This window comes from Silene latifolia, chromosome 8, assembly GCF_048544455.1.
Source record: "Silene latifolia isolate original U9 population chromosome 8, ASM4854445v1, whole genome shotgun sequence".
Classification (NCBI taxonomy): Eukaryota; Viridiplantae; Streptophyta; class Magnoliopsida; order Caryophyllales; family Caryophyllaceae; genus Silene; species Silene latifolia.
The window spans coordinates 76,919,731-76,928,287 of NC_133533.1; the positions used below are offsets into that span (position 1 = coordinate 76,919,731).

At 44.5% G+C, this 8,557-nt stretch overlaps 1 non-coding gene across 1 annotated transcript; it reads right to left on the bottom strand.

The window, feature by feature from the left end:
* Positions 1–8,230: 8,230 nt before the first annotated feature.
* LOC141597562 (small nucleolar RNA R71) lies at positions 8,231–8,337 on the bottom strand. The gene has a single exon (XR_012522792.1). It is a non-coding gene; the product is annotated as a small nucleolar RNA R71 (small nucleolar RNA).
* Between the last annotated feature and the right edge of the window lie 220 nt (positions 8,338–8,557).

An 8,557-nucleotide genomic window follows, 5' to 3' on the forward strand; every position in this document is an offset into this window, starting at 1 on the left:
CGCCGCACTTGATGAGCTCGTTTTTTAAGTCTCCTCTTGGGAGGACTTTTATCAGTGCGAAGGCCGCCAGTTCGCTGTTCAGCTCACGAATCTGCTGAACCTTGGCGTCGAACCTCTTCACATAACTCCGGAGAGACTCGCCTCCCTCCTGTCTGATAGTTAGGAGGTCCGATGTCTCGACGGCCCTCCTCTTATTGCAAGAATACTGGGCTAGGAATGTGTCCCTTAGGTCGGCATAACAGTATATCGACCCATCGGGTAGCCCCTTGTACCAACTTTGTGCCATCCCCTGCAGAGTCATAGGGAAGACTCGGCACCAAACCTCATCAGGTTGCTCCCACACCGACATGTGAGACTCAAAAGCCTCGGTGTGGTCGGTTGGGTCGCCTTCTCCTTTGTATGATATGGGTGGCAACTTTAGCTTAGTCGGCACCGGGACCTCTAGGACGTAGGCATCGAGGGGCTGTCTGACCACGTGTCGAATGGCACGCGGCGATCGGCTCCTCATATCCTTGGTCCGGCTCCTCTCCCCGTGGCGGGAAGGGCTTCTTCTCCGACTCTGGTGAGTCGGGCTTCTTCTCCGACTCTGGTGAGTCGGACTTCTTCTCTGACTCTGGTGAGTCGGACTTCTTCTCCGACTCTGGTGAGTCGGACTTCTTCTCCGACTCTGGTGAGTCGGACTTCTTTCACTTCTCTGGGGCAGGCCTCGTTGGTGCTGCGGCGACACCGTCCTCCCGCGAGTGCGGGAAGGACTCAGGTCTACCACTAGCACTCTGGGCTCCCCCGGCGTCTTTACAGGGTCAGCTTCCCCTAGTGCTCCGTTCAAGTTTCTCGGAGTCACATTTTGGGCCCTGGTCTCCTGAACGGGTTCCGCCGCTCTTGTCGGTGTGACAAAGTGTGAGTCGGCGTGCTACCAATTAGGTCCAGGAGTAGCTTCGGTTTTCTTTGCATCAACCACATGTCCCATGATGGTGACCTGGTCGGCGGGCGGCGGTGTATCTTGTTCCCTTGGCATCCGTTCGTCGTATCGGTGATACGGTAGGTGGGGGACTGCCCGATTTCTGAGTTGTGGAATGTGTCGTCTTGGTAGAATTCATTTTCCACCAGCACCTTCTCTGGTTGTTTTGACATCTTCTTAGCTTTTTGGGTGGGTTTTTGTTTTGTGTTTTTTTTTGTTTGGGAATGAATGTGACTAGCTTCTAGTGTCTTTTCCCCACAGACGGCGCCAATTGTTCCGGGTGTAATTCCAGAGCAGTTACTTGTTACCACCCGTGCTTGTAGAATGACGTCCTTGGTTGAATCCTCCTCTCGGTCTCCTGAAACAATGAACAAACTGAGGGCTCGGCTTTGGACCGAGCGAACTCACTCCGACGCTCAAGTCAGTAAACTTAAAGGATTAAGTTATGTGTTACTTGGCGAAGTATATTTTGTAGAGAGATAAGGAAGATATTACCAGATGAATAGTGATTCTTAGGTTAAATTATGGATCCTCTCCTCAATGAGAGTTGAGGAGTATTTATAGACTTTTACCTTTTGTCACGTAGTGGCCAAGTGGCCAAGTGGCTAGCAGGTGGAAAGACTGATCTACCCTCGGCCGAGGGACCCATGGCAGGCCGGCGGGCCCTGTTGACTCGCCGCCGAGGGGTCTTGGATATGGGTACGCGGATATGTGCCCCGGCTGGCTAGTTGCCCTATCCGGGACCCAAGAGACAGGCCGACAGGCTGCGTCGGTTAGGCTGTCTAAGTCGTTGACTTCCTTGTGGATATCTTTGACCTTGCTCAATATGTTGACTCGGTCAGCAGGTGCAGAATATGCCCCATCAAACATTATAATGTTATATCGTTATATGATATGACATAAAATAAAATTAAGTGATGTAAGATCTAATTAAAATACATATTACCTTATAACGAAAACAGGTAAAAACAGTATATTACGCATTTAAAAAGACAATTTACAAATAATTAACTAAAATTTTTTATTTTTATTTTTTTATTTTTAATAAAGAAAATACATAAAAATTTGTTACCTCATTTAGAAAACCATATTTTGAGTCTAACTGATGAAGATAATTCAATAAAAAAGAGATTTGCGTAATTTTAGAGTGTAACTGATGAAGGATAACATTTATGGAAATGATTGTATACTAATAAATTAGGGATAATAATTGTTTTTTGTAAAAGAGGTAAATATAAATGTAATATTGTTTCCATATATAGTTTTGAGAGTTATTTTTTTAGGCGGGAAAACTACTAAGAGTTTTTATTCTCTTAGTAGTAGGGGGGATGAACTGGTCATGAATGTCACCAGTTATGGGCTCTAAACCTCAGAAATTGTAAAGTAGGTTGCCAATTTATCAGGTCAAGTCTAAACAGTCAGCTATACTTGAACAAAAACTCGTAGACTATGCGTATGACAAAGCTAATAACTATCAATAAAAGTGCAAGGCTCAAGTAAAAATGACAAGTTATAGTGCAGTTTCATCACGGAAATCAACCGTTCCGACTCGACCTATATGCAAAAATAAACGTGAATACTTTGAAATTTTTGAATGTGCTATCTAACTTTTTTTATTTTTTTGATTTTTTTGAAATAAACAAACAATGCAAGTTGAAATAAATAAACGTGAATGCAAAACAAATGCAAATGCAGACTCAAAAGGATGCAATACCCTCCCCAAACCAAAACGGACAACGCCCTAGTTGTCCTCCAGCATACACCAGCAGATATATACAGGGGAACGGGAATATAAAACCAATAAAGAATAAAAAGAATAAAATAAATGGGAGACAAAAATAAAAGAGTGAGATGTACATATAAAACACGAACTTCCCAAACCAAATTTAAAAGCGGGAAGTGAGTAGACCAGTAGCTACTCGTCAGCCTCCTTGTCGCTGTCGCGCACGTCCTCCACCCTCACGGTGTAGTCCGGGTCCACCTCCCGCTCTCTCCTCCTCATCTGCTCAGCTCGAGCTCTCTCCGCTGCTGCCGCCGCGTCCTCGTCCTCCTCCTCAGCAGACTCCGGGTACCCCTCAGCTGGGTACCGGTAAAAGGAAGGGTGTGGCCAACCCTCTGGGATCGGACGGTGTCGACTCATGTGATACTCGTATAGAGGGAACAAAGTCAAAGCTAATTCCCGCTCCATATGTGCCTGTCTCTCTTTAATATCAACTAACAAACCGTCACGGCGCCCTTGGTCCATGACCGAGGATGCCTCAAAGGGTGGTGGAGGTACAAAATTAGCCGGTAGGACCGGCTGTGCCTGTGTCTGGGTCTGGTCGGCAGGTGCGGGAGTAGGAGTGGGGATCGGGATGGGTGTAGGAGTGGCCGTGGAAGGCTGGCCGCTCCCAGAAGGTGTGGACCCCTCTCCGGTCTCAATTCTACGCTGCTTCTTAGCGGCGGGTAAAGTAGTAGGTGGGCGGAGTGAAAGGTGGTAGTCAGGTAGAGGTGGCAGTCGGGCGCCCCGTGCAACAGTAGGCAAAGGGGCTAGACGGGGGAGAGTGGTGCAAGGTAAGTCCACAGACAAGGAACCGTCTATCTTCCATGTCTGGTAGTCTGTGGCCAGCCAATGCTGAGAGTGCATGGCGTCTAGACTCAGAAACCTCTCTCCCTCGAGGTACGGTAAGTCACGAGACCAGACAGGGAAAAGGGAACGGGCAAGAATGGTGACTATGCCATCGCAGGCGATATATCCCGTGACCTTCTCCCCTGGGCCTGAAAGTACTGGGCGGTCAGATAGGCAATGTTGAGGGTAAAAGGACCCTCGCAGTCAATGTTCAGGTAGCCGCCTAAGATGGAGAGCTCGTTGTTGTTGATGTTGTTTGACTTCTTTCGACCAAAATGGTGCTCCCCATCAGTCTAAGAAAGTAACGGGCAGGGGGAAGGTGGACATGTGCAAGCTTTCGCTCGAGAATGTGGTCTGGGCCAAGGTCCGCCAAAGCTGACGAATGACCTTCCTAGGAGCAGCAGCGTCGCCCGTAGAGGAAAGTCCAAGTCTGCTACCAAACTCCTCCAAAGTCATCGAAAAAGTCCGGTTAAACAACCAGAATGACACGGTACGAGTAGTGGGGGCAGCATCGTGTGCCCCGGAGGAGAAGGTGAAGGAGCTGAGGAACTCAAGACTCAGCTCCAGAAAGGTGTGGCCACTCATAATGATGAATCCGGCCATCCCCGTGCCCCGTAAAAGCTCACAGACTGACTCGTAGATGCCGAGTCTCTCAAGTGGCGGTTTATCTAAAACCTGGGAAGGTAAAAACTCACAGCCAACGAGGTTATAAAACCTCTTACAATGTACACCATTAACGAAAATTACCTGCGGGTACTCCGGGTGGGAGTCGAGGGAGGCGTCCCCTCGGATGGTAACCGTGCCACCAGGAGCGAGAAGTAGAAAGCGGAGAGTGGTGTAGCGCGAGCACGTCCACGACCTCGGCCCCGGCCTCTAGAACCCGAAGTAGAAGCCCGTGCAGTGACGGTGTGAGGAACTAGAGCCGCTCTAAAGGCAGCTGCAGCTGTAGGTGAGTCCGTCGTGGCGGAAGTAGAGGTTGTGGCTGCTGTGACCACCACTGAAGAAGAAGAACTAGTAGTAGTGCTAGTAGTGGTGGTGGCTGTGGCTAGGGTAGCAGCTGAAACAGAGCTAGCAAGCGTAAAAACAGTACCGGCAGCTGAAACTAAGAACACAGAAGTGCTGGCCGGTGCGGAGACGGTAGTAACAGCAGGGACTACCGTCTCAGACAAAGACAAAGATGGACTGGCAGAAGAGCTCGGCGAAGGCATCGAGCTAGAATCCATCTTGAATAAATAGGGCAGGGGAATTGATAAGAAAACAGCGGCTAAACAGCATGAAAACAGCGTGAAATTAGCATGACAATTCCTAAACAGTCGAAAAATTCGACTACAGCCCAAAAATTCCCAAAATTTCCTCAAAAATTCGAATGACAGCGGGTAAACAGCGATAGGGGCGGGGTAACAGGCATCAATGGCATGAAATTAAGCAACAATCGAAGCAATTTAAGCATACTCAGCAGCAAAGACCAATCTTACAGTCGAAAATTTCGACTGTACTGAACCCTTATCGCAAATTTCTCGCTAAAATCGAATTTAAACATGTAAAAGCAATGAGGTATGGGAAATTATCATCAAGCAAGACAAATGGGGCAAGCAAGCACAATCAAAGTCGAAAAATTCGACTAAATAAGGGGTTTCAAACCCTAATCCTAATTCACCTCGTAAAAATGCGAAATTAGTGAAAATAAAATGCAAAGAGGTGTAGGAGATACTTACTTGATGAGAATGAACCTAAAAATTGCAATTAATCGACAAACAACAAGCATAAATGGCGATTTTTTGTCGAAAAACCGCAAACCCTAAAATCCCCAATAGACCGAGTAAAATAGCGAAAATCAGAGGGAAAGTAGAGGGCTTTGACGATTAATTAGCAGGTAACAAAACGTAGGTGACAGATTTGGTAAATGGGCAAGAAATATGAGGGATTTGGGGTGTTTTTTGATCGCAAATATGATGGGGGTCGAAAAATTAGGGGTAAAATGAAATAAGAAACAAAAATAAGGAAGTTAAAGAAAACTCCCTGCGTGTCATTTCCCATTTCACTCGATCGAGTGGTTTAGAACTGCTCGATCGAGTCCTTCTTGTATTCATCTACTCGATCGAGTAGAAATTTACTCGATCGAGAACTCCCCTTTTCAGCTTTACTCGATCGACTAAAATGGAATCACTCGATCGACCATATTTCACTTGATCGAGTTGATGTGACCATAATTAGCGCACATTTAGCCCCCGAATTAGCCTTGTTCCCATGCTTTTTAGTGCATATTTGGGTCATTTATTATCTTTAGTTCTTTATTTTGCATATTCTTTGAGATTTTGATCCCTTGGTAGGAAATGAGTAAGAATCTTGCGTTTTCATGGCAAAACAAGACTAAATTGATCGAATCCATTGACCAAGCATCAAGGAGAGACAAGATTAGAAGGCCTTTGTACACATTATAGTAGATGAGCAATGTTGAGAAAGGATCCTTGAGTCCCCAAGGAAATCCCCAAGGAATTTCATGAAGAAAAGGGAAGAAAAGAAGAAGAATTTGTGTTGAGCTACAATCCGAGCGGATTGTCTCCAATCCGCCCGTCTCCTCACAGCATAATCCGAGCGGTTTCCTCCAAAGACGCTCGGATTGCACCGCCAGAATCCGCCCGGATTCCCTCGAATCCGCTCGTCTTCCACCACCAGAATCCGCCCGTCCCGACACCAATACGCACGGATTCCTCTACAGCGCGATTTCCTCTTCTCCAAGTTAAAAAGAAAGAAGCCCTTCCTTCGGAAAATACCGGCTCCTCCCTGCTCAATCTAAAAAGTGTAATTACTAGTTTAGCCCTTAGTTAACCCTAATGCATCCCCCTAATTTCCACTATAAATACCCCATTAGTCTAATTAGGAGAGGATGTTCTTCTTATCAATAATTAGAGTAGTTAATATCAATCAAATCTCTCTCTAGTTTTGTAATCAACAATTAATCAAGTTCTAATACAAGTTTTATTTCCTTAATCTCTCTTTTGTTCAAGCTTTATTTTGGGTAATTGAAGATTATTTGGGTTATTATTGGGAGATTGACAACCTCTCAATCAAGCATCAAGTACTTCTTTTATCTTTGCTTTATTATTGGAATCATTAGTAGGTATAATTTTCTTGATCCCTTTTTAATTATTGTTAATTACTTTCATTTATTCATCATGTTTCATTTTGTTGGTATGATTGACAACCTTGCTAGCATGATCAACATGATAATGAGTGAGTAGTCTCTTAGCTAGGGTTAATGGGTGATTAGGGGAAACCAACATGGGGAATGATTCATGCTTAAATTAATATGCTTTCATGTTTTATTTGCTTGCTTGTTTTGATCTCAACTCATGCACATGTTATATTTGATGAAATGCTAAGCCTATGAATCCTTGCATTTACTACCATCTCCTATCTTTTCAATGAGACTTGTAAGACATAACCCAACTCGAGTCTCATTAGACCATGCATGTTGTTGAGTAGGGAAGATTAAGTCGACTTGTAGGTGTTGTACAATATAATCGATTCGGCTCCGGGACCCAAACTTTCCTAGGATTGTAAGATATAACCCAACTCAATCCATCACAACAATAATTGCTTGCTTATAATTTGAGAACATGTTTGTATGATCAATTCCCATGATTCCCCTATGATCCCATGACACCCTAGTGCCTTTTTAATCAATTGTTTACACCCCTTTTAATTCATCTTGCTAGTTTATTTTCATTGCTATTTTAGTTAGTGACCTTCTACATCAACCCAATTTGTGACACCCCTAAGACACCACTAGTTTCAATAGAAATCTCATTTCAATACCCGTCCCTTGGGATCCGACCTTTACTTTCCTCTTTACTAATTGTAGAGTTGTTTGTGAAGCTATAAATTGTGTTTTGATTCGGACGTGACCCAACGACCACACCTTTAATTGTGAACACGAAACGGACCGATAAAAAATGGCGCCGTTGCCGGGGACGGTGTTTGTTTGATTTAGATTTCCTTTTTATTGTTATTAGTTGTGTCTTTCTTCGCCTTGGGGAAGTAAAACTCCTCAAGGTTTGTTCTAATTGTTTTCGAGTTGTTTGATATTTTGCATGTCTAGAAGGTCACAAGGTGATTTGTTACCTTTTGACCGTGAAATCGAAAGAACCTTGACGAACAATAGGAGACTTGTTAGGAGGAATTTAAGAGGTATTAGTGAAGTTGTTCAACCAAATATTGAGTTCACCAACCCTTTCGCAATAGAAGGAGAGGAGAACCCATTACACAATACCCCACAAAATCAACCTACAATGCCTAAATTCTCGTCACACTCCGTACCCACCGAGGAGAACCTACCCAATGGTACTCCTACACCACAACATCTAACCGGAAATTTTATTGCCAAATCCGCCTTCATCCAATTAGTTGAAAGGAGCCAATTTGGGGGGATGCCTAGTGAAGACCCTCATTCTCATATGGAAACCTTTTGCGACTATTGTGATGCAATCTCTCAAACGGGTGTGACTCAAGACCAAATTAGATGGGTCTTATTTCCTTTTTCTCTAATCGGCACCGCGAAGCAATGGTTGAAGGGCCTTGATAAGGCCACTCTCGGAATTGATTCTTGGAAGAAGTTGGCTCTAGCTTTCTACAAAAAATTCTACCCACCGGAAAAGATTAACATGCTAAGAGCTCAAATCACGGGTTTTAAGCAAAGGGATGAAGAATCTTTGTATGAAGCTTGGGAGCGGTTCAAGGGAATTTGTCGCTCATGTCCTCACCATGGACTTAGCGAATGGTTCTTGGTACAACAATTTTGGAATGGTTTATATGAAGATTCAAGGAACATTCTCAACATGGGATCAAATGGAATGTTCACCGAAGTTGATGACAATCAAACATGGAACAAGATTGAGGAAATAGAGGTCCATAACTCACAATATAGTAGACCTCGCAAGGCTACTAGAGGAGGAAAACATGAAGTGGACTCCGTTACTCAATTGGGTGCT